The sequence below is a fragment of the Aulostomus chinensis genome, chromosome 5 (assembly GCF_037954235.1).
Source record: "Aulostomus chinensis isolate RoL2024-O1b breed Wild chromosome 5, RoL_Achi_v1.0, whole genome shotgun sequence".
NCBI lineage: Eukaryota > Metazoa > Chordata > Actinopteri > Syngnathiformes > Aulostomidae > Aulostomus > Aulostomus chinensis.
Window position 1 is genome coordinate 8,266,807 of NC_141324.1, and position 6,993 is coordinate 8,273,799.

A 6,993-nucleotide genomic window follows, 5' to 3' on the forward strand; every position below is an offset into this window, starting at 1 on the left:
GTGTGTGCGTGCGTGCGTGCATGCGTGCATGCGTGCGCGTATACATGCATGTACGTGTGTGTGTGTGTGTGTGTGTGTGTGTGTGTGTGTGTGTGTGTGTGTGTCTCAGTGTCAGGGACACACCTGGTAGAAGCAGCCTGTGCCTGCAGGCCTCAGGTGTGGCGAAACAATGTGGAGAATATAGTGAAGGAGAGAAACGAGGAGGTCACAGGGGTTGCTGTGGGCACCAGGCCAACTGTATTCAAGTGGAAGACCATCAGACACCCCACCCCCACCCCCACCTCCCATCCTCAATGGATGACATGAAACCACACGGAAAATAGGGAGCAGCGGTCTGATGCCGTCCACTTCTAAGCAGGCATCATGCGCAGATGCTACCCTGCACATGAGCACACACCACGCATTCACCACACACACACACTCTCACACGCACACACACCTTCCACCAGGTATAAACACATTTAAGAGAAAACCAGAGGCAAAGACAAGTGAGAAAAATGCTTCCCACATGTTAACAAGCACCATAATGCGCCCCTACAGTTGCCCCTGACTCCCCTCTGGAGCCTTGGCTAGTGCCGGGGGGATTGGCAGCAGACGGCAGAGGAAAAGAGGGAGAGGAGCAGTTGGGTTTTGCCGCTTCACATGCTGGTCAGACCTCCTGCCCGCTCCTCTCATCTGTCGCTTTAACCCTTCATTAATCCCACGCAGTACGTTTTTAACCCCTCATCGTCTGTGCCCGGCACGCCCCGCAGCATCGCTTTTCTGAAATTCCCAGCAGAGGCCATCAAAACCAATTAGGCAAGATGAAAGCCTTCGCCGCAACAGACCCACCACATCTCAGGCGGAGAAAAGAGATTAGGAAGACTCAGGTGAGAGGCAAAACAAGCAAACAAACAAACTCAATTTCAGGCTGCAAATCATTGTGGTATCACTTGCAGATTGAGAGGAGGGGCGGACAATGAGACGTGGAGTGAGTCAGGAGTTTCTCCCACCGGGATGTGAGCTTTTGTTTTGTTGTTGCGCTTTTTGTATCACAGTTTAACTTTATTCCCAGGACAAAAATCAGATTATAACAACAGACGTAATATGAGCCACAATGAGATTAAAACGGATTGCATCTGTTTTGACAGTTGTCTAGACAAAATGAAGCCTTGTATATGGGAAGTAAGGACATATATTTTGTTCTTGTACTTAAGTAGATTTTCATGTATCTGACCTTCGGCACATATTCTTATGAGTAGCAATGTTTACTCCCTGCATTTTAACAAAAATATCTGTTACTTTCTACTGCTGTCATTTGGAAAAATAAGGTTGTTTCTTGTGTTTTGCAGCACAACTGCTAAAAACGAGGTAAAAGACGTATTAAGACACTTGAAGAGGACATATTGACCGGTTAAAAAGGAAGAACACTTGGCACAGAGAAACTGTGTGTACAGTGAAGAATGTGACGTCCATGTCAAGAGAGGAGTTTTTCTGGTATTTTTTGAAAATCAAAAAAACGGCGTTGTTTAAAAGACTCCATACTTCTAACTCCTTTTTTTTTGTTGTTTTTTTTTTAATGGTCTTTGTGCACAGGACTATGTACTTCTGCCCCACACCTCTGTGTAGGCTATTTATGAAAGTAAAAAGTACACAAACGGGGGTGTTGGCATGTTCTGAGATGAATATTTCATGCCCTGGAGCAGTGGCGGAGCAGCTTTCTGTGGAGGAGACACTGTATAAATACACCTGAACAGTTTTACAAGGTTTTGTTGACCAACATTGCACAGCAGTTACAAGTCACAACAGAATATGTGCCGTGTTTGTACTGGAGCCTTAGGAATCCCCACCATTGAAGAGTTTAGATGAATGGTACTGTACAAACAAACACCATCGGGATTACAGGCATACTCCATCTTTTACAAAGAGAACAAAGGTAGGATATGAAGTCGCCGGTAGGTTTTCTTTCTGAACAAAGACTAAATAATTCACATTGAGTGGAGAAGTCACCTGCTGACGTTGGAATAAGAATCTCCAGATTGGTGGCTCCATATGGTTGGCTACTGCTGACTGCTGCAGCGTAAGTCAAGAAGAAGCAGGATCACTTTCAAAGTTGCGCGGATTATAAAACAGCTATGAGGAGCAAAATATAACTCTGTACTGCTTAAAAAAATACCATCATGAGACTAAAACTGAAACCCCCTTGTGAAAATTAAACCATTCAGAAGGTGTCAGGTTGAAAACACAGCAGACGTTGAGTAAATTTACTTTACTAAATGGCTGCTTACTGTTATTATCGTCATGTATTATCATCATTTACGATACTGATACGGGTTCCCCATAGCAGCGTGCCAACTTTCTGGTAAATGCTACATATTCATCTGTCCCAGAGTCAGACAAGAAGATAATTACCCTGCTCTCCTCTGAATAAGGAAGCTGAGACACACAGAGACCTGCTGACTCCCACTTAGCTTAGCACAATGAATGATGGTGGATGAGAAGTGTGAGCATACCTCTGCCAGAATTTATCAAGTGCACCTCTCTCTAGTGTGGTTTAAGCCTGCATTAATAAAAATGGCATTGCGCATAACATTTGTGTGGAGGGATTTTTATGTGATGAGGGAATTCGTCAGACACAGAGACTCAGAGATGGCTTACCCTGGACACTTTACTGGACGTCCACCACAGATGTACAAGGTGTGAGATGAGGTTGAGTCGGCTCCCCCAGAATATCTGAATTCCACCCCTCGTAAACAGTCGTACTGGTAATGTCAGGCACAAGCAGTAACATCTAGCTGGAACATCTGGCACAACGTGACCTTGACGCAGAATGAACACAGCTACGCATCTCGACCACGCTGGCGCTTTGAGTGTCAGCTTTACCATCAGTAAGTGTTCAACAACAAAGTTAGGATTTGACAGAGTACTTCAAAAGCTTGACTGTAACTTCAACCTGTAGATTACCAGAAGAGCACCTGCTACGACTATGAGAAGGGGAGGTTCGCTTCTGGACAAACTAAGAACCTGAACTGTCTCTAGTTGATGAGTTTTGAGGGACATATCTAACCAGCACAGCCACTACTCTGCATCGTGCTAACTAGCAGCACTCTGGTCTCTGTCAGTCTCAGCTCCCTAATGCAGCACCAAGCAGAGAAAGGGCTCTATTTTCTTGTCTGGCTCTGCGGAGGACGGCTGATAAATGTATTTTCCAAAAAGTTGGCACGTGCCTTTTAAATAACACTGTTGAAATGTCATCAAAAAGTTATGCTGCAAAATAAGATGTTACCAATGAGAAGTTACCAAAAATTTACTGTAGAGTTTAAAGTACACTTTGAAATATTCCTGATATTAAGCAATCAGCATGGGACTGGTATTAGTATGAGGATAGTACGTGGGGTTTTGTCTTGTCTGCAGCTTTGTTGCTGGGAGATTTTTCTATCCAATAGAGGCTAACCAATGAGTCATTTAAGATGTTGCATGTTCCCTATGGGACAGCCTGTTCTCACATCATTTGTTCATCCTCCTTGTGTAGCAGACTCAGTCCTGCTCAGCATCGCCGTTGTGTTGTTATTGAGTGAGGCACGCTTACAATGTGGAATTCTGTGGAGGATTTTTCTTCTCTTTAGTAAAGAAAGTTATCAGTGTCTATTTTATTCAGTTGACCACTGAATGCAGAAAACAGTTGCATGGTCAATGTAATTTCACTGTAACAAAAGCAAAATAAGCACGTTATCAATCCTTAGACCAAGACCAGCTTATAATATCTCACTTTTAGGCAACGATAAATCAATATAACAAGCACAGCTTTTGGAATATAAATAATTAAATATGGGGTTTAAAACAATCTACGCATCTAATCAAAACCAGACTGACATGATCTGTAAGAGTTAGCAAGCCACATGCTCTGTAATCGTAATACCAGGAGGATGAGCTAGCTTCGTGAAACGGTCAGCGACAGCCAGGACATTCATATTCTTTGAATTTGAGACTACAGCCGAGCTTCAGTTGACAGACACCATCTCTCAAGGTCTTGTTGTATTCTTACCTTCTACAAAGGTTCTACTGTTGGTGCTGGACATACGTTTGCGGGACTTCACATATTCCCTGACACCATGCTTCCAGTACTCATGCTTGGTTGTTGGTCAGTCAGTGCTACAACTTCTCAAGATCCAAACCAAGTTCCAGTGTTTTGCTTGCAAACTGCTTAAAGCGAAGGGGCTGGCATCTCCCTTCCTCATTAAAGAGGAAGACTGGCTGTCGGTCATGTGATCCTCATCACAATGACAAGCCTGCTTGTGCACCAGGAGTTTATTTGTGAAGGTATTCATGGCAAATATTATCATGGTGTTGTTGTGCCAACTCAACCAGACCAAGAGATTAATTCAGAGATGTGACAATTAGTCCAGCTGAAGAAGGCTTTCGGTCTGTGAGGCCTAACACCCCTTGTCAAAGCCATGTTCTTGAACAAAGGGTTGTAAAGGGATCGTAAAAAAGGGTGATGACTCTGGCCACTGACCCCCCCCCCCCCCCCGAACCTGTGAGTCAGTCTGACCAGAAGCTGCCTGTCAAAATGATATTGGCTGAGAGCCAGTACCATCTCACAGGAGGTTACATCTTCTCGCACATAAAAAACCTCAGCGCGGAAAAGATTCCTGCTCTTCGGAGGTTTCATTCTCTTAGGTCAGGTCCAGCCTTCGGTTCTCTTCAAGCCCGTTGGTTCGCTTCAACCTCCCCGGTTCTCTTCGGACCTCGAGCTGGCAGTGCAGTGACGGCAGAGACTCCATAAAGGACACCTCTCTCCTGTCCACTCGTCCAGAGAAGCCACCGTTGAGCCATGCAATCCGCGTGAACTGGTCCCTGGTGAAAGAAAGCCCGTTTCAGCTTCTTCACCTCTCCACCAGTAACTCCAGCAGACCCTGCAGGCTGCCCCGCCGCTGCTCTGCTGCCCTCCGAGTCGAGCCGAACCGCGCTCTGGATTACGGAGATCGAATCTCTTACTGCTCTACCGGACCAAGTAAGGATTGCTTTAACTAGGCATTTTCTGGGCAGAGAAATAGCTTAGTGTTTTGGATAATGTTTATGAATGTTCTGTTTATGTGACGGAAGTCCTGTAATTAGCAGGTATTACATAGAATTATACGTTATTTATTGATGTTAGTTATTAATAACCGTGACCTCTCAAGAAGGTGTTACCGGTTATTAATACTGCACAAGTGTGTTAACACACATTTTTGGGTTTACCTTTGTCCTTTCCTCTCTCTCTCTCTCTCTCTCTCTTCCGCAAAGCGCTCTGCTTAGTTATTAACATTCCACAAGTTCTACTTCCACAGTGCTAACTAGTGGCTAGCCAGCCTCAGCTTCAGCTAACTAGCCTAGCTGCTAGCCTAGCTGCTAGCCCTGCTGCGACGCTAACTGGTTGCTAGGCAACCAGACTCCCCCCCCCCTCCTTACTCCCTCACGCACACGTTTAAACACACACACACACATACACACACACACACATATATTATCACTTGTGTCTTTTGGTTAGATAAACCGTTATACGAACGTGTTGCTGATTGATGGATGGACTGTGTTAATAAATGTATTTCATTATAAGAGAGAAGTCGTAGTGTCTTTTGTGTACGAACTTGTGGTCACGTGTCTAAGCAATAGCCAGTGCTCGGATCTCATCCTTCAACACCAGAGCTGTCCCTAGGTAGTTAATGTTCCAGAATATTGACTGTTTAGTAGATAAACTCTGTTTAAGACTGACAACTGTTACAAGTTCGGTCGTATTATAGTTTCCCTGAACTCATCAGGGTGGTGCCCCAAATATTAATTAGTAATTTATTTAATAATCAATAATTATATCTATAATTAAAGATGATCATTATTTTTGACCAATTCGCTCTTCAGTGCACAACAGTCTCAAGATGTTATGAACAACAGAGGCTTAGTATTTGCAGTTAAATGAACTCTTTTACTTAAAGGAACTTCAGAGTACAGCGCGGTAACGTTCATTCCGGTCTTACTACCAGACTTACCTGTCATCATGTGACTCCCCCAGCATGTTGGAAAACGTAGTAATTTAGGCTAGTGCTCATCACATCTCCCTCCTCTTACAGAAGACTACTTAGCTGGGATGTTTGACAAGTAAACAGACAACAACTAGTAAACTGTGTGTCTGTGTAGGTTCTCATTCATCCAGGTCATCGTAGATCGAAGCGAAGTAAAATCTGGTCAACTGGACGTAAGTTTATCTTGAAGACGTTCCACCTCTCATCCGAGAGGCTTCTTCAGTTCTAGTGAAGAGTGTGGAAACTCCAGCTTATAAACCTATGTGGGAGTGGTCAGTGCTATTGTGGTGGAAACGACCCTCCCGAGACTCACCTGGCCTCCCCAAACGACAGTCATTGTGAGGTGTCAGGGAGTTTCAGGGGTGGTCGTTTGGGAGTTTCACCGACCACTCAGATGCTAATGAGCTGTGCTGGATTCTCACATTCCCCTATGTAGAGAATCTCTACATAGGGGAAACCAAACAGCCCCTCAACAAGCGCATGGCCCAACATAGAAGAGCCAACTCTGGAGGACAGGACTCAGCGGTTTTCCTCCACCTCAAGGAGGAAAGCCACTCCTTTCAGGACGACCATGTCCAAATCCTCGACAGAGAGGACAGATGGTTTGAAAGAGGAGTTAAAGAAGCCATCCACATCAGGATAGAGAAACCATCTTTGAACAGAGGAGGTGGACTGCGACATTTCCTTTCACCTATTTACAACCAAGTCCTTTCAAAGCTTCCCCAAAGAGCTCAGCTGAAAGACCCATGTGGATCGGCTGCTGCCAGCACAGCCCATTAGCATCTGAGTGGTCGGTGAAACTCCCTAACGACCACCCCTGAAACTCCCTGACACCGCACAACGACTGTCGTTTGGGGAGGCCAGGTGAGTCTCGGGAGGGTCGTTTCCACCACAATAGCACTGACCACTCCCACATAGGTTTATAAGCTGGAGTTTCCACACTCTTCACTAGAAC

The 6,993-nt window shown here is 44.9% G+C and overlaps 1 long non-coding RNA gene across 1 annotated transcript; it reads left to right on the forward strand.

Moving 5' to 3' along the window:
• The first annotated feature begins 853 nt into the window (after positions 1–853).
• Positions 854–1,404, forward strand: LOC147261029 (uncharacterized). Its single transcript, XR_015116067.1, has 3 exons — positions 854–869; positions 939–998; positions 1,332–1,404. It is a non-coding gene; the product is annotated as an uncharacterized LOC147261029 (long non-coding RNA).
• The last annotated feature ends 5,589 nt before the right edge of the window (positions 1,405–6,993 follow it).